The sequence below is a fragment of the Vulpes vulpes genome, chromosome 14, assembly GCF_048418805.1.
Source record: "Vulpes vulpes isolate BD-2025 chromosome 14, VulVul3, whole genome shotgun sequence".
Lineage (NCBI taxonomy): Eukaryota > Metazoa > Chordata > Mammalia > Carnivora > Canidae > Vulpes > Vulpes vulpes.
The window spans coordinates 105,399,237-105,417,929 of NC_132793.1; the positions used below are offsets into that span (position 1 = coordinate 105,399,237).

Here is an 18,693-nt window from a genome sequence, read left to right on the forward strand (position 1 = left end):
ATATTTACTACAAGGCAAGAAACTGGAATAGACTCTTCTTTAAAAAAAAACTGAACTTGCTGTTTGACAAGAGATCCAGGTCTGCCAGCAGGGGACACTACTTTGGTTAGGTAGTGTATGCACTGAACAAAGATGGTTAGCTTCATGCTCCAATGCTCCAAGCCCATGGATGTCTTTTCCAATTCAGCCCGCTGAGGGAGGGCTTCACTAGGAGGTTCGAACACTATATGTAGTAATTTTATCATTAAACCTAAGATGCAATTTTAGGTTCTCAAACTGACCTAGGTTCCACATTGTATACCTTAAAGAATCAAGACACAGTTACTATCTGCACAAGGCAACTGAATCTCCTTCTCTGCAAAAAAGTGAGGGGGACGGGGAGGGACCCTCTCTTATTTCCCACTGGGTTCCACATTTATGGGTTTTCATTCACTCTTTTTCTCAAAAAGATTAACACAGAATACGATTTTTATATATGCAAGATCCACATGCAAAATCACTTTTTAAAATTCTCTCCTCTTTGATCTTGAAGCTTGTAATTCAATCATGAAGACTGTGCCTCATTCTCTGCCCCATCACTGTTTCAGGACACTCTTCCCCTAAGGCAAATCTCCAATGCAGCTTCCAGTAGTTGTGAATGAATCTCTCGGATTTCTTCTAATATAGCCAACCTTCACATTTAAATCTCTTCCATTCCCCTGAAACCGTGCAACACTTTTTATATGAATAACTGGCTTTACTATTTCATGTTCTGCCTCACTGACCTACTCTGACACACTGGCATCCCAGAGCAGAGTCTTCCTCCTGCCTGTTTTCCAGCCACATGTCCCATTAGAGTCACCCCAGGACAGAGCTTGGGCACACAGCCCCTACTCTGCATCTCATCTCTGGGAAAGGCCTAGCACTGATACCAGTAAAACAGAGAGCAACTTCTAGGAATCAACAGTGTTCTTTAATACAAACTGAAATATGAATGATTAATGGATAATATGGTCTGTAAGGACTAAGAGTAGACTAGACTAGAACAGAAAAAAATGTATTAAATACACAAACCAATTACTTGGTTTGCTCAGGGTTTTACCCCAGCGGTGCAGACTAGGGATTGATCAACTTTTTCTAAAAGACCCAAGGCTCTGTGTACTCTGTGACAGTCCATTGGGGCTACTTCACTTTGATAATGAGAAGCCACCACATTATAAAAATGGATGGGCTGTGTTCTAATACAACTTTTATTTACACAAAGAGGTGGCTAAAAGGTTTTGTTTGGCTAGCAGGCCACAGTGTGCCAATCCCAGTTCTAGACCAAATGCCAGGCACAGAGGAAATTCTCAAACAGATTCTGGATGAACAAATGAATGGTTTCCAAAATGTTTTAGGTGGAATGCTATCAGGAAAGATAGTAAAATTATACAAGAGTGAATCAGTTTCACTTTCTTTTGTCACAGCCCTTCCTACAAGGGTGTCCTGCTTGATAAGCTTATTGTGGTGCCTACTGATTTATCAGGAACTGTAGAACAGTAGGCATGATACAATTCTGCTCGAGGATCAATGGATGTATAAGGACAGGAATATTAATGTGTGATTTTCATGTATCTGTAGATATCACATCCAACTCCAAAATTACAGTAAGCCCTATCAGCCACAAAAACACAAAATGAAGGGCAGCCCAGGTGGCTTAGCGGTTTAGCGCCGCCTTTGGCCCAGGGCGTGATCCTGGAGACCCAGGATCGAGTCCCACATCAGGCTCCCTGCATGGAGCCTGCTTCTCCCTCTGCCTGTGTCTCTGCCTCTCTCTGTGTGTGTGTCTCTCATGAATAAATAAATAAAAATCTTAAAAAAAAAAAAAACCTCCACAAAATGCTAATAAGCAATACCAAAAACACAGTTTTTGGTACTCTACTTTCATAGAGGTATTTAAAAAAATAGTTGCCCAAAGTAATTGCAAGACATTCCAGAAGCTGATAACTCTTTTTCAGTTAAAATGTAATACCTTGGAGAGAGGGATAACAAATACATTGTGAGAAGAACAACTATGAACCATCACAAACAACCGTATATACATAGGACAACCTGATATGTAGTATGGCAGAGTAGAAAGAACAAAGAATGGACTTAATCTTCAAGTTGGTTCTGACTCTGCCACCTTCAATGTAGATAAATGGTCAGCCTCTGGTTCCTCATGTTAAAATTTAGTGATAATCTTTTTTAATTTATAGGACTTTAGGAAATCAATTGAGACCATGATTGTGGAACACTTTATGACCTATAAACAGTAATATAAATCTCCAATTTTGGTGGCTTTTAAGTCAACCCCTTGCAGGCCCCTCTGTGAGGGAAAGCTGCACAGTGCCAGGTACTTGGTAGAAGCTGCAGTCATAAAGCCAAGAATCCTCACCTGCCCACAGCTAACCCAAGAGGCGCCCTCATCACAGACTGATTGCCCGCTAGCAAACCTCTGAGCACATCCTCCCTGACTACTGAAGCCATACGGCCTTCTGGACTAAAAGTGAGAGGGAATGGTTTCTAAATCCTCCTCTCTGAAGTTCATGAAAGGACACACTGGTCATTTTGGATAACTGCCAGTGAAAAACTCACTAGAGGCCCGGAACAGAAGAAGGTGGGAGTGGCTCTGCATGTAAACCTGCAGGCCACAGGGAACCCAATCCCCTAGAGTAGGAAGGAGGGTTTCTCCAGAACTGTTCACTAATACCTCACCACCACCACTGTTGATGCACCTCCTGCTGTTCTGAAAAGGAGTTCAAGTGACTTTAAAAGTGCATGCTGTATGACATTAGAAGCAAGCAAAAATGGTTGATACAGTGAAAAATGGAAGGAAAAGCAAGGAGAGGTCAGGTATATTGTCAATAAACACATGCCCATAAGGGTGTATTTGTGAAATAGAAGCCATCCATTTGACTCTATTCACCCTAGCAGTTAAGGCAAAGAAGAATATGATCAGCAAAGAGGTAAAATATCCGAAAGAAAAGAAAAATCAATTATCTAGAAGTTCAATTAACTTGACTCATATGACTTAAGATCATTTCCTCTACAGTTCGTAAGTAGAGCATAACGTGAAAGGGTCAACAGATCTGTCAAGTAAAGTACACGTTTCTGGGGGTTGTTTACTGATATCACCTTTTAATATAAACAATAATATCATGGCCCAACTTCAGTTAATGGGCAGTGTGCCAGAAGCCAGAGTCACAAAATCTGCAAGCATCTGAGGGTGTGCATGGACTTAGCATATATGCTTAGCATTCCAGCGGTCCTTCATCGGGTTTGTCTCACTGTGTGTGCTTCGTTCTACTCAACTACTGTGGAGGCAGAGGGCAGGGAGTGGGAGGACAAAGAGGAGATGGCACACGGAAACCTCTCTCCTCTAGTATTTTTACAGATCAGGTTTCTAGAAAAGACTGCATTTAAACAAAGAGGTTTTAATGGCTAGAATACAGAAAATCCACCCTAAGTTCCTGGTTAAGAGCACACAGTGCCCGATGGCAAGCCAACCTGGGCTAGGGTTGGGAGGCTACCACCAACAACTCCAGAGCATCATCAGACCACCAGCCTGGTTAGGTGGCCACTCCACCTCTGGCTTAAGATACTCTGAGTAGGTATCCATAGGTCATCATTCCATCTTATATTCTCCAAACTTTTCCTCTAAATTAAAAAATCAAATCAGAAAGCCACACACTTAGATATGTATTCGTAGGCTCTCACTGAACAAGTCAGCCCTTATCACTACGTATGAGGCCCTGTGCTACGGCCTTACATGAAGTACGGCCTTCGGTTCCCACCGTATCCCCATGAGGGGAGCTCCAAGAGCATACCCCCACCACCCACTTTTCAGTTACAGAAATTAAAATTGACACGCCAATCACTGTCTCCCTGTGAACATCCCCCTTTAATAGATTCTGCACTACTTGCAACTCTTGCTGTTCTGATGGTACCATGGGTAATACTCCAGTTAAGCTAACTAGACCTGGGTGATCACATGACTCAATGAACCAACCTAAATTCAGATGTGGGGATGGGGAAGAGACAGAATATCAGATACATTAAAAGATACCAAGGCTGCAAACTTCTTGCAATTCTTTTAGGATTTTTCATTCTTTTATCCTTTCTTTAGTTAGAACAGTTATCTGTCCAAATGTGTTCTGCTCTTTGATTATAATCTAGCAAACAGTGAGCTCCTGTAGAACACAGAGCCATGTTTCTACTTCTTGGTATACCCTGAACTCCTGCACTATTTCTAAATACACAGTAAGAGTGATTCTCAGGCTAAAATCCAGACTGCTTTGGTGCCTGTAGCAGGATCGTCCAAGAGAAGATTCCCCTTCAATTAAAACTGCCAACTGATACCTAGCCCTTCCTTAAAGTCTTCAGATTCGTGTACCACCCATGCCACCACTCTTTCAAAGATGCTTCTGTATCAGAAAGCACTCTGATGAAGCAGCATCCAAACATAAAAAATGGCTTGCTTTAATCCGAGCAGCAGTCAATACAGACAGAATTCAATACCTGGAACACTGCTTGGCCCCCTCAGTGCTCATCCATGCCTTCACTGCAAAAAAGCTGTAATGATTTTTGTATATTGCCTAAAAATTACTTTACCTAAAACCCAGAGAAAACACACCTAACTTTCACCAAGATTTTGAAAGAAATATTTTTGTTTACTTTCCTCTTCCTTTGTAGACTTAAGTCTGATGCAAGAGCCAATCTTTTGTGTTCCAGACAAGTAAAGAGTTGTGTGTCACTGAGAAATGTCACATTTAACAGAACTGCACTACCTAGATCCAAATCCAACTACCTAGAAAATACATGAGCCACACCAGGCTACTGAGAATTTGAAACAGGGCTAGTGTACATAGCTGACAGGGAACAGGAGGGCAGAAGAGTTAAGGATTTCCATCCTACTACTAAGGAAATGCCTCCCATGATACCTACCTCAAAACCCCTTAACTTTGTGACTTTCCAAATTCTTAATCCTAAAGCCTTTAAAATCTATTCCTCTGAGGATTTGGAATATACCATTTAGTATTCCTCCTCTTAAAGAAGCAAAAGTTTAAATAATAACAGTATTTTACAAGTATTGATGACTCACTCAGCCTCACAAGATCCCATATCAGATTGTAATGTCTGCTTTCCAGATTACAGGCACTAAAGCACAGAAAGGCTGAAGTCACTCGTTCAATAAAACATGCTGTGCAAAGGGACATCTGGGACCTGACCTCATACATGGGGCATGCTCCTCATGAGCTTCTTAAATGTCTTCTCATTCACTGATTCTAAAGACTGTCAACTTTGACTTTTCTTCCACCAAGACATTTGTGATGTGAAAGAGAGAGCAAATTCATCTTCATGCAAATACCATTCCCTCCACTCCATGTGACAGTTTGCTCACAGCAACATCTTGTATTTTAATCACCTCATCTATACGTATCATGTATTCCTCTAAGGGGGAAAATCAAGTTAAGAGTCTTACTCCTAAATCCACGTAGGAAAAAAAAACCCCAACACAAAACAAAGGAAAAAAATAAACAAAAGAAAAAACACAACCAGGGAACAGCAGGGGGGACAAAAAAAAAAAAAAAAAAAGCCCCCACCCCCGCTGGCCTCCTGTTGATTCCTAAGGCAATAACTTTTAATAAGAGAAAAAGAATTTTTTCTTCAATAGGTACTTATATTATCAAAGCAAGCCTTTAAAACACAAAGTTGGTAAGTTGAAAAGACTTCCAAACTGCATTTAGACAACAAGAATTTATTTATTTGGAAGTATATGCTTTGTCTGGTTAAACAGAACTATTTAAAAATTAAGCAATTTAATTGTAATTTAAATTATGAAATTATTCCTAAGAGCAATTTCCTATATTAATACAGAACACTGTATTCCCAAAATACATTTTTATGGTTGTTTGGTAAAAATATTAATATAAAAATGCTATGAAAGAAACTGTAAAAGAAGCTGCAATCTTAAGAATTAAAACCTTTTGCTTCACTCTAATAAGATCAGTTAATACAAATTCCCATGCTTAAAATATATCTGAAAAAAGATGCATGATCACTGATACTTAATATTTTTTTCTCAAAAATATTTTATAAATAAAAATCTACCACCCACTCCACCCTCAGTATCCTACCCACCAGAAAAAAAACAGACTCTAAAAAAAAATGTGTCATCATGCTGACTCAAGTGTATCGTCAAACACTTTAGATTTAAAAAATTTAGTTACTATTCCCAATGACCTAGGGCTACAGGTTAAGTCTACTCACACAGTTGAGGTTGATGGGCAAACAGCTGTCCTGTATCTTGAGACACACATTAGCCTCCTGCCTTCCCTAGCCTCATAAGCAGCTACTTAAAGTTTGAGTTTTATGCAAGAAAACATTGTAAAGCCTTCAGTGTTTTACTGCAGCAGACTTCAGATTCATTCCTGTAACACATTTAACATGAAACAGAGTTGAGACAGTTAAAATTGTGTACATTTTAATTGTCTAAAATTTTTAAAGTGTTTTCACTATTATAGCTACATAAAAAGGCTTGTTGAAGTAAAATTAAGTAATAAAAACATTTTATTTGGTATTTGACACCAATATAGCAACATGTAACTTCACCATATAAATTTTTCTTCACCTGGCCCCAGGCTAGGTGAGCAAGAATTACTTTTTATATACCATCTATACCCAAAATAAGCAAAACTAGGTATACTTTTTTGCTTTTCCAAAGTTTAGTTAATTTATTTAGCACAAACAGCCAGCAACTAAAGAAAAAATTTTACAGTCAAAGGGGAGGACTTCAGTATCCTTGGGACACTCCAGGGTAGAGAGAATGAGATCCCTGGTCCTGTTTTGGATAGAGGTAAGAGCTCGGTTTCGGACATCTACTATGAAAGTTTACAGTACATTTACCCACAGATTCAAATTTCTATAGTAGCACTATTGTTACAGGAAGGCTTGCCTGGAAAACAGAACTGCATTCAATCAAAGTGTCCTAGAATACCCAGGTTAACTACTTCCCACCTACACGTATAACATGGGTCTCAAATTTTCTACAAAAAATTTTAGGAGATGATTTAGTACTTCACAGAGTAAACTTACTAATTATAATAGCAACATGGTTTAGAAATATGAGAAGTAACATCCCAATACTCAAATTTCACTGAGCATTTTTAAAGTATTACTTAACACTGAAATAAGCTACTGCATATTTACTATAAAAGAAAATTGTTTATATTTTACTTATACTGTGCATATAAATGATTTAAGAAATAATTCAAGCCTCATAAAAGCTATAACTCGATGGGAGTAACTTTCACACGAGTTGAAGTGTTTGTCCAAGAGTCGCCCCTGTGCTGCAGCAGAACTCAAACTTCTTGAGTGTCACCTTAGGTTTAAATAAGCCTACAGTAAAACACAATAGCTAACAAATAAATGGTACCATATCTTGGGCTGTAAAACAGAAGCACACTTTCTGAATGATAACAATAACATTTAATGAGTGATTACAGTGTAATAGGCCCCATCCTGAAAATGTTACATGCACACTTAATCCTCATTCCACCATAAAGGGTGGGTACAATTATTACTAACCCCTTACAGATTATGGAGCTGAAGAGTCTGGAGATGCTAGAAACCTGTTTAAGATCACAGAGCCAATAAGTGACAGAGATAGGCCTTGAATCCAGATTTATTTGTCTCCAAAGCCTGGTGCTTCGAGCATCAATCTAGATTAATGTGGTGCAACAGCAGTCCAGTGTCCTAATCAACCACACCTAGAACAGGTACCTGGATATGGCTCCCCATGAGAAGGGATGGTGCTAATGAATGAATGCCATCAGGTAACCAACAGGATGGCTACAAATTCAGGAAAGCCATCTCTCACAAGAAATGACTGTGAGAAATGGAAGTAACCTAGGGAAGAGACAGAAAGCAATGCGTTTTGAAGGGCTGTTACAGAGGAGGAAAAGAGCAGGCTTATCTCATGTGGTGCAAAAGTACAGAATTTGAAACAATGTGTGGAAGTCTCAGAAGACAAATTCCAGTTCAACATAGGACACTTTCTGATTCTAGGGAATCCAAAAGCTGGAATAGACTCCCTCCTATATTACTGAGTCTGTGCAATTCAGTGCACAGACCTCAACTACCACAGTAAAAACTGATTCAGCCAAAATGACCAAAGCACATTGAAAGTCTTTGCAGATGCAGGCTCGACAGGTAATAGTGTATACTGAGTCTCAAAATTACCACTCCACACATTCCTAATTACAAAATGAAAAATAACAATCCTTTAAATGGAAGAATCTGGCAGATACCACATTAACTAAAAGATAAAAAATTAATATCACTGATAATGGGACAGATGGGCATGTTGCCTCCTGATGTGATGCACTGAGAAGCACACGTCACTAGTGGAGCATCCCTGCCAACACTACAGCTCCTAAATTTAATCACAAGGACGTATCAGACAAACCTAGATTGAGAGGATTCTGTAAATAAATGGTCACTCTTCAAACAATGTCTATGTCCTACAAGACAAGGAAAGGTGAAAGAAGTGCTCCTGACTCAGGGAAAATAAAGCAGTATAGTAACTAAATGCATCAGGTGATTCTGGGCTGGATCCTGGACTGGAGAAAAATTAATGAAGGAAGGACATGATGGGAAAAAGAGAGAAATCCAAAAGTGGACTGTATTAGAGAATTCTATTAGATCAGTGTTAAGTTTCCTTTATTTGATAAGTGAACTGTCTTTGAAAATACAAGAATGGCCTTATCAGAAAATGTGTAAGCATTACATGGTAAACGGACAGGATGCACAAACTTACTGTCACACAGTTCAGAAAAAAATACAAGAGAGAATGAGAGTGAATGTGGCAAAGGATTAACAGTAGGTAAATCTTGCTAAGAGGTATATGGGAATTACTTTTTTTATATGGGAATTATTTATACTATCAATGTAACTTTCTTTAATTGTGAAATGATTTCAAAATAAAACCTGAGAAAAATAATATTTGAAGCTGATGTTCTAAGGATTCTGAATACCGAACAAGTGGACCATTATCCAATCTGATCTCCATATATTCAAACTCCTATCCAACAGCAACCTGAAGTCCTCTTTGATTAACCTATGTGGATGGATGACTTAAAAAGTGCTGAATGACGACACAGGCCATTCCACACTGATGATAAGGTATGACTCAGGGGATCTGAGTCAAGGGCACATGTGGGTCCTCCCAACCTTGTTACCCTGCTGCAACCTCCCCCAAACCACACAGCAGTCAGAGAGGCAGACCTCTCCCACTGGCCAACTGCTCTTCTTCAACTGGGGAATGCAGAAGGGTGCCACCTTGCTAAAAACTCCAGGTAAATTTCTGCTTATGCCAGGTAACAAAGCAGAACCAAAACAGGAGATGAGTGATCAACAAGATGCAAGGAAAATAGTAAAACAAACATCCCTCCCCAAACAAAACTCAATAATGCCAATAAAAAGCTGATAGAGCACACATTCACTACAGAGCACCTGGAAAGGACAAGCTAACAGAATGTTAATCACTGAGAAGCTGGCCCCCAAATGGGTAATATACAACATTTCAGTGCCACGAAGCCATAAAATAAAGAGGGAGGAAAAAAGAGAAAACAGTGAGGAAGAATACAAAGCAAGCATAAGAAAGGCTACGAACACCCAGCTCATCTTCCTCCCCAGTGCCTTGGCCTATTTTCCCCTCCCTGTTTTCAGTTCAATTTAGTCTTCTCCTGTACTCCAGCTCACCTATGGTTATAAGGGCCTCTGTAAGACTAACAGCTGTAAGAGCACAGCTCTGACTACAGTATAACTATTTGCATGTTATAACCATACTCTTTTTTTTTTTTTCCCTCTTCAAGAGGCACAGAACAATAGTCTCTCTATTAGGAAAAATCTCACAAACAATTCACTTTGGAAAGGAGTAGAATGATAGCACTATGTGTACTAACAAAGAAGGCAGGAATTGGAGGGATAGATATCCAGCAATATTAGAAAGTCAAGGCTGAGCAAAGATGAACTGGGAAGAAAGGATGATTGTAGTCTCCTATACTCAAGATCCCCTCCAACAGGTATGAGCATCCTGTGGCCCACTGCTTACTGTACTTTAGCTAATTCCAGATCAACTCTGTTACAGAGCTGTGGCCTTCTTTCAGGCAGGCTCTCTAGCAGATTAATCTCTGTAACCCAACAGCAAACTATCTTGTCTAAAGAAGGCACTTTATAGGCCCTTACAGAATGCTTAATTGCAAAACAAGGCAAAGGTACTTTATCCTGACCTGAATACCTGTGTTCGCTGCCATTTTCTCAGGCAGTGCATTATCAAATCCTTTGCCCATTGGATCTATGCACTAGCTTTCCAAATTTTCCTCCGATCTCAATTCAAACTCCAATCTTTGAATGCTGCAGGTTGATGCCCTTTCAATACAAGAATCATAATAATCCACTTTGTAAAAGAAAGCTAACTCAAACTTAAAATTTAAGTCAATTTTGGACCAAAAATCCTTAATTTAAGAAATATGGGATGTGAGGGGCACATGGGTGGCACAGTTATTGAGCACCTGAATCTTGGTTTTAGCTTGGGTTGTGATCTTGGGGTCCTGAGATCAAGCCCCACGTCAGGCTCCACCCTCAGTGCAAAGTCGGCTTGAGATTCTCCTCCACACCCCCCCCCCAAATAAATAAATCTTAAGAAAAAAAAAAAAAGAAATATGGGTTGTATATCCGTATGGACATTTATATGTATACATACATATCTGGGAGGGCAGGAAGCAAGTTTTCAGGCATTCTTTGCTTCTAAATCTATCTTACCTAACACTGCCGAGATTGTAACAGACACAAGGAGTTAGCTTTAAGCCAGCCAAAAGCAAAGACCAAGGAGAGTAGGATTCAAAATTCCAAGAGGGGGGCACCTGGGTGGCTCAGTCGGTGAAGCATCTGCTTCAGCTCAGGTCACCATCCCCAGGTCCTCTGATTAAGCCCCCCAGTCAGACTCCCTGCTCAGTAGAGAGTCTGCTTCTCCCTCTCCTTCTGCCCTCCCCTGCCCCCCCACCCCCTGCTTGTGCTCCCTGTCTCTTAAATAAATGTCTTTAAAACAAAACAAAAAACAAAATTTCAAGAAAGAGTTAAAGAGTTCTCCTAACCCAACCTCTGAAAACAGTTTCCCTATATAACCTTTACATCAATGTTTCTCAAACACATGGATTAACAGCAGAAAATCACAAATTTCTAGGTCCTAACCCACACCTACTTAAATCAGTTTCTGGAGATGGATACCAAGGATTAGCATTCTAACAAGCTTCCGAGGAATTCTTAGATTCAAGTCTGAGAACCACTACTTTAGATACATACTGGGAAATATTATTTTAGCACAAAACGCAGTAAAAACACAGTAAATACATATTTACAGCTGAAATGAAAACAAGTTTCAAATTACCACATTGTAACTTTGGAATAATTTCAGCCAAGTAAAATTAGGTGAAAGGATGCATCTCAAAAGTAATGTCAAAAAACAATGGTTTCTCACTACAAACTCTGGAGAACCACTATTTAAAATTTTAGGAAGTGCTTTTTGTTGGCTGGACAAAAGCAAACATGGTCTGTAAGTAACCAAAGTAGCTGGTAGGGAATAAGTGGTTCCCTCCACTCTTCAGTAATGGACATAACTACAATAAGAATGGTATTAGTAGACATCTGCTGCTCAGAACTTGGGGCAAAAAATTTTAGTAAAACTTGGAGGAGACGGGGGTTCAAGTACACAGGAAGAATTTTTCAAGATGGTATGTCCTGAACTAATACAGTGTTCTACTCCCAGGGTGATTATGGTCCATTTTATGTGCTTTCCTCTGAAATGCTGGAAAGGCACTGAAGGCACCGTGATAGAACAGGAAATGAGCACAGACTTCCAATTTCAGGATTACAGAATAAAACAGTTTCTCTCATACTCATGCAGTAACAAGGAGGACAAGAAATAGAACACAAATTCTGTCTTCAATGAAACACAAGACAAGTGTAACCCTGAACCACAACCCAATTACAATCATGGTGAGAGAAGGCCTGGAAGATGAAGGACTAAAGGGAGGAAAAGCCAACAGGCTGAAGGCAAAGGGATGGATAAGCACAAGCCATCTGACCCGGAAAGAAACCTGAAAGTTGTTTGAAAAATGAAAATTTGTATAAAGAAAATTTAGATCTTCCCTCTGCTCACCAATCCCACTCCTACCTACAAAAAAGAGCTCAAAGTGCAAACAGAAAAGTTTATCAGGCAAAACAGTGCATGTAAACAGAAGAACTGAAAAAAACATTACTTTTTGAAAGCCTCCTTGTAGCAAGCACTGAACTAATAAGAACTTTACTTTTTCAAAATTATTTTTAAGTTTAAGGAATTATAATTTTCAGCATGTCACACATTTAAAGCATGTATATGATATATACTTCTTGAAATCTTAAGAGATACACTTAGCTCATCTTTATATTATCCAAATCACAAAACCAGTCCTCGTTGACCTCACTCCTCAGACTGGCATGTATGGTGGAAAAGCTGTGGCAGCTGGAGGCAAAGAAACACTAGTTTGGAGAGTCAGAATCCCTGGCTCCACTCTCTCTGCCTCAATTTTTTTGGGGGTGAGTACCAATTAACACAAGAACATGGTCAATGCTACCTTCGTATACTAACACAAGTCAAGTCCTTCTTCACCGAGGGGCCTATTTTTCAGAGAGAACTGAGACTTTCATAAGCTTTTCCTGGGTTTTATCCTTTTATAGAATAGGTAACACATGTGACATGTACACAAATAAATGTATGACTTCACAGAACAAAGCTACAATACATCTACTGTGCTTAAATTATTCCAAGATGTGGGACACCTGGGTGGCTCAGTGGTTGAGCACCTGCCTTCAGTCCTGGGCATGATCCTGGAGTCCCGGATTCGAGTCCCAACATCAGCCTCCCTGCATGGAGCCTGCTTCTCTCTCTGCCTAGTCTCTGCCTCTCTCTCGGTCTCTCTCATGAATGAATATATAAAATCTTTAAAAAAAATTATTCCAAGATGTTCACATTTTGTAGAGAATAGCTATAGTTAATGTAGCTTCTTTTCCTGCTTTTTCTAAATTTCTGAAACCAACTACAATGCACTGAAGGTTTCCAGCAAAAAAGATGGAATGTCATTCATATTCCATATTCTGATTAGGCAAACATAAATTATAAAATAGTCAGATCTGTTGGGATTATGATCATTTGGAAACGCTCAGCTGTGGCCCCCACCTTACAGAAACTCAGTCACTATCTTGCTGCCTGCGCTCTCTGTACTATGGGCATTACTAAACACTTGGTTGTCTCTTCTAACTGTTGAAGAACCCAGGCCTAACAAAGGACAGCATTATAAAAAATTAAGACAGCATTATAAAAAAAAATCACATTAAAATTTTTGCCTAAATGAAACTCATTTGTTGAAAATAATTAGATAAGAGGTGCTAAGAACTGTTTCCTTCAAAAAGATATTTAATTATTCCAAGAAAACTATCTAAATCATTAGAATAATAAAATATGGCTTAGAGTTCAGTCATACATAGACCAGCAATTAAACATCCAGACTCCTCAGAGATGCCCCTATGCTCTCACCTACCCTCAGTCTCTAGTTTCACATGCACCCCCTTACCTCATTCACTATTTAGAAAAATATATATATTTAAAAAACAAAACAAAACAACCCCATCACCTCATAGGCTACTATTCCACTGACTAAAAAGACAAGATCAATGAAATCCTACTTTGGAAGTTTTTGCTTTATGACTTTCTCTTCCTCCTACTTGCCAAATGGGATCACACCTAAGGAGACCTTATCTTTTGAAGAAAAACCTAGGATGTGTGATCTAACAACATGATAGAACAGTTTGCTGGAAAATACACGTACCTTTGAGAGGGTTGGAGGACAGGGCAGACATGTTAGTCTACCTCAAATTTCTGTACTGCTTCCAAACGTGACCCTGAATTTTATGGGCCCTAAAAGGTATGGTATTTCTGAAATACTCCATTCATTTAGAAGGGCAATTAAAAATATTCAAAAACTGGAACACCCAAAGGCAGCATGGCTCCTGGAACCAGATCTCAAAATCTCCACGCCTGGTATCTTTTTTTTTTTTTTTTTAAATATACTTTTTAAAGATTTTATTTATTCATGAGCAACACAGAGAGGAGAGAAAGAAGCAGAGACACCGGCAGAGGGAGAAGCAGGCTCCATGCAGGGAGCCTGACATGGGACTCGATCTCCAGGATCACACCCTGGGCTGAAGGCGGGCGCTAAATCGCTGCCCCTGCCCAGGATCACACCCGGGCCGCCCCTGGTATCTGTGTTTTTTATGAATGAAGCTTCAGTCTCACAGCTCTAAAGTAGGAGCACAGAGCAAGTGTCTCCAAAATAAGACAAGCTAGTAGCTACATCAGAGGAGCAGGACGAGCCACAAGCAGAAGTGATAATGTCCATGACAAATGCTATACCTGTGTTGTCTCCTCTAATCTTCATAATGTTCCTTCCAAGTAGGGACCTGTGTCTCCTCCATTCTAGAGATGAGGAAACTGAGCCTTAGTGAGATGATGGAACCTGATTGAGACAAACCACTACTAAGCAGGAAAGCAAGGATCTGAACCCAGAGAGTCTGACTCCAAAGCCCAAGCACCTATACATGCCGAAACCCCAAGGAGAGATGTGATACAGATTCTGACAGGTGAACTGTGGTCTCTAGTCAATTCAAGAGGCATTTCCTGAGTACCAAAAGTATGTGCCAGATACTGAAGAGGTACACAGACACGTGCACGCATGCGTACAGACACTTGATCTGGATTCAAATCCCTGCTTTACCATTCAATAGCTATGCAACCTGAGTAAGTTTCCGCTTACAGCAGTGATTCAGGAAAAAATATGCATATATTTGTATACACATATACTTATAGAGAAACAGAAAGAAAAAAGTATGATATGCAAATGGGACAAAGCAGAACAATTCAGAATCTGGGGAAAAGAAACAGGAGTTCCTTACACTATTCATGCAACTTCTATATTAAGTTTGAAACTAAATCAACATAAAAAGTTATAGAAACTCACAGCATTATCAAAACAAAAAGTATGTGACCTTCTCTGAAAGCATTAACTGCTTAGGTTTAGAAGTAGAGTATATAAATGGTTGACCTGGTCCAAGATGAGAAACTCAAAGTTACTGAAGAAGTATCTGCAGCTACAAGGGAGGGAGAAGGAAACAAGAGTCATACGGAGATTGGGGGTTATAAAGCTTCAGACTAAGTGGTGGGAAAAGGAGGAGGACAGCAGAACAACAGGAGGTTCCAGCAGAAAGACCTACACTAGCATTCAAAGTTAGGAGTTGTGTGCAGTTGTTTAAGAAATTTAAACTCCCTCCACAATGAGATACCACTCATTATCTACTAGAGTAGCTACACTTAAAAAAAAGACTGACTACCACGTGTTAGTGATGGTGAAGAGAAAACAAATTTTCACACATTGCCACTGGGAATGTAAAAGATTGTGGGAACTTAGGAAAACAGTTTGCCATTTCTTATAAAGTTAAACTTGCAGTTATTGTATGATCTAGTAATTCCACTTCTAGGTTTCTATCCAAGAGAAACAAAAATGTATGCCACCCAAAAACTTCCACCTAAATGTTCACAGTGGCATTAAGACTAGCCCAAAAGCTGGAAACAACCCAAATGTCCACTCCTGGTAAGCGGAGTAGTAACATGCGGTATATATCTACATAATGAATACTAACAAGCCAAGACCATTCAATGGCAGAAAGGGCAGTCTTTTCAAAAGCCAGTGGTGGGAAAACTGGATCTCCATAGGCAAAGGAATGAAGTTTGCCCCTTACTTTATACTATGTACAAAAATGACCTGAAAATGGACAAAACACCTAAACATATAAACTATAAAACTCCTAAAAGAAAACATACCGTGAAAGACTGGATGTTGGATTTAGCAAGGATTTCTTGGATATGACCAAAAGCACAGGTAACCAAAAGCACAGGTAACAAAAGATAATTTTGGACATTATCAAAATTTAAAAATTCTGTCCAAAGGACACAATCAGCAGAGTAAAATGGCAACCTGCAGAATGGGAGAAAATATGTGCAAATGCTATCGTCAGATAGGTATCCAGAAAATACAGAGAACTACAACTCAAAAACAAAAAACCCAACCCAATCCAAAAATGGGGCAAAGAACTTGGACAGACATATCCCCAAAGAAGACATACTAATATATGACCAAGAAGCACATGAAAAGATGCTCAACATCTGAGCAATCATTAGAAAATGCAAATCACCACCACAATGAGATACCACTTCATACCACCTGGATAGCTAACTTCAAAAAGGCAAGTATTGGTGAGAATGTGGAAAAATTGGGACCCTTGCACAATGGTGGTGAAAATGTAAAATGGTAGAGCTTCTACAGAAAAGTTTGGTGGTTCCTCAGAAAGCTAAATGGAGAATGACCATATGATCCACCAACTCCACTTCTGGGCATATTACCAAAGATGTGAAAACAGGAACTGGACAGTTACTTCTCCCCCAGAGTTTACAGCAGCACTACTCAAAACGGCCAAAAGGTAGAAAGACCCTGAATGTCTGCAGATAGATGAATGGTTAAACAGAGTAAGATATACATACTCACAATGGAATATTAGTCTTTAGTAGGAGTGAAATTCTCATACTAAGTGAAATAAGCCAGACACAAAAGGACAAATTCTGTTTGATTCCACTTTTACAAAGAACCTCAGGTGCACCATGCTCAGTTGGTAGAGCATGAGACTCTTTTTTTTTTTTTTTGAGCATGAGACTCTTAATCTTGGGGTCATGAGTTCAAGCCCCACACTGGTGTAGAGCTTACTGTAAAACAACAACAGAGAGAACTTCAAATAGGCAAATTCACAGAGACACAAATAATAGGAATTACTGGGCAGCAGGGATGGGGAGTTCCTGTTTAATGGGTACAGTTTCAAGACAAGTTCTGGAGATGGTCAGCAGTAATGGCTGCACATTAGTGTACATGCATTTAATACCAATCAACTCTACACTTAAAAATGATTTATTTATTTAAATTCCTAATGAATTTTTTATTTATTTATGATAGTCACACAGAGAGAGAGAGGCAGAGACACAAGCAGAGGAAGAAGCAGGCTCCATGCGCCGGGAGCCCGACGTGGGACTCGATTCCGGGTCTCCAGGATCGCGCCCCAGGCCAAAGGCAGGCGCCAAACCACTGCGCCACCCAGGGATCCCCTTAAAAATGATTTAAATGGTTTATTTTTATGTGTATTTTACCACAATAAAAAATAAAGAAAAAAGGACCAAGCTAATGACAGGTGTTACAACATGGATGCACCTCAAAGACATGCTGGTGACAGTAGCCAAACTCAAAAGACCACATTAATATATATTTCATTTAAATATTCAGAAAGAACAAGTCTACAAGGGACAGTGACCAGATATATTGATTACCCAGGACTGGGGCTGGGGAATGAGACCTGTTTATAAACAGGCTTGAGGGATCTTTTCAGAATGACGGAAATGTTCTAAGTGGAGTGTGGTAATAAACACATAACTTTGTAAATTTATTTAAAATTACTGAATTGGGGCAGCCCCGGTGGCGCAGCGGTTTAGTGCCACCTGCAGCCCAAAGCAAGATCCTGGAGACCCTGGATCAAGTCCCACGTCAGGCTCTCTGCATGGAGCCTGCTTCTCCTTCTGCCTGTGTCTCTCTGCCTCTCTCTCTCTCTCTCTCTGTCTCTATGAATAAATAAAATCTTTAAAAAATAAAATTACTGAATTGAACTCTTACTAAATGGGTGAATTTTACATAATACAGAGATCATTAAAAAAAACCTCACATACCTTCCGGTGTGGGTACAGATAAACTAGCTTACTTATTTATATTTATTTATATTTATTTATATTTATTTATATTTATTTATTTATTTATTTATTTATGATAGTCACACACAGAGAGAGAGAGAGGCAGAGACACAGGCAGAGGGAGAAGCAGGCTCCATGCACCGGGAGCCCGACGTGGGATTCGATCCTGGGTCTCCAGGATCGCGCCCTGGGCCACAGACAGGCGCTAAACCGCTGCGCCACCCAGGGATCCCGATAAACTAGCTTTTACACAGACTAGCTCACCTTTCTGGTGAGAATATAAAGTAGTATAACTTTTCTCTAAAACAACAAGTTAAAAACGCATATAGTCTTTGACCCAAAACTCCACTTTGAATTTACCCTAAGGACATAATTATCGTGGCACTATGTCTAACAATAAAATAATCAGTCCCAAAGTAAAAAGAATATCTGGTGGTTACACAAACTATGGTGCTTTGTGTGATAGAGCGCTGTGCAGCCATCAGCCATGATGCCCTTGCCTACCAGACTCCCATAAGCAGCTCTACTGCAAAGCCTGTTTCCTTTAACCTCCTATACCATCTGCAACTGACATATCACCTTAGCACGCAGCACACATTCATGTTTTAATAAAGAATAATAACATGGAAAGATCTCACATTATGAAACTGTGATTTCTCAAAAAACTAAAAAATAATACATTTGCATGTGCATAGGAAAAAAAGCCTAGAGAGATATAAAAGCAAAATATCCACTTTCATCCCTAGGTAGCTAGACTG

At 39.5% G+C, this 18,693-nt stretch overlaps 1 protein-coding gene across 9 annotated transcripts in view; it reads right to left on the reverse strand.

Annotated features, from left to right (window-relative positions):
* The window catches only part of ZFAND6 (zinc finger AN1-type containing 6), a 64,282-nt gene that overhangs the window by 27,042 nt on the left and 18,547 nt on the right, over positions 1-18,693 (reverse strand). For 4 of the 9 annotated variants that reach the window (XM_072737483.1, XM_072737487.1, XM_072737482.1 and 1 more), the window contains exon 2: positions 6,271-6,431. The exons of the other annotated variants lie outside the window; for them this stretch is intronic. The gene's annotated coding sequence lies outside the window, so the exon portion shown is untranslated. The remainder of the gene's footprint in view (positions 1-6,270; positions 6,432-18,693) is intronic. 9 annotated transcript variants of the gene reach the window in all.